This window comes from Dendrobates tinctorius, unplaced genomic scaffold, assembly GCF_039654945.1.
Source record: "Dendrobates tinctorius isolate UK_male_01 unplaced genomic scaffold, ASM3965494v1 ptg000204l, whole genome shotgun sequence".
NCBI lineage: Eukaryota > Metazoa > Chordata > Amphibia > Anura > Dendrobatidae > Dendrobates > Dendrobates tinctorius.
In genome coordinates this window covers 2,391,109-2,391,951 of record NW_027361871.1, presented here as the reverse complement: position 1 = coordinate 2,391,951, position 843 = coordinate 2,391,109, and the positions used below count along the sequence as shown (strand labels likewise).

Here is an 843-nt window from a genome sequence, read left to right as displayed (position 1 = left end):
CATCTCATTTTGTGGGTTTTTACCCCAAAAAGAGGACTTTTACTCTTGTTTGTCATCAAATATTAATTTCCCACAGCCCTAATATAGTGCAATTGAGAAAAAAAATTCTCTGCTGTTGAAACACTTTAAAAGGAATTAGAGGATATAATTTTCTTTACAGAATATAGGATGGCAACAAGCTTTACAAATTAAAACCAGTGGATTTACAGATCTGACTCTGCAAAGTTTGATAGCAGCACAGGAGTATTGTAAACTTTCATGCTTGAAGTGTCAACCGCTTGGGTTAAAAATGAAAACCAAACCATTCAACACGAAAGAAGAAGCAGATTAATCCGACGAGAATGGGATTCGAACCCATGCATGCAAAGCACAATGGATTAGCAGTCCATCGCCTTAACCACTCGGCCACCTCATCTACATAGCGCCTGTGCGTTTAGGTGGGAAGATGTTGAGAGGGTTTTTACCAGTCAGTGTTTTTTCACTGAAGATTGTATGTTGGCTTTTGTCAGAGTTGCCTTATCTCGTCAACTACAGTGCCTGTTGTTTGAAGTTAGCTTGGGGAAAACTCTATCAGAAATGAACCAGTGCTGAGGTTTTTAATATCAATTAGTCATAATTTTTCCTCCTTTTGGTTTTGCCATGGCATTTCTTCAATCTGTCTATTCTGTGTCATAACTTGGAAGCAAAACAAGTCCCAAATTTCAGCTGTGCTAAAAGATGGCTCATTCAATTGAAAAACTTAAAAGCCTTTGTCCTCGATACAGCTTCTGTAAATTTGTCAGTCTTTTAAATGAATGCTCTTCAAAATGTACTTGGCTTCTTAAGTGTTATGACTGAGATTGA

The 843-nt window shown here is 37.5% G+C and overlaps 1 non-coding gene across 1 annotated transcript; it reads right to left on the bottom strand.

Moving 5' to 3' along the window:
* Positions 1–333: 333 nt before the first annotated feature.
* On the bottom strand, positions 334–415 carry TRNAS-GCU (transfer RNA serine (anticodon GCU)). Its single transcript has one exon. It is a non-coding gene; the product is annotated as a tRNA-Ser (tRNA).
* Between the last annotated feature and the right edge of the window lie 428 nt (positions 416–843).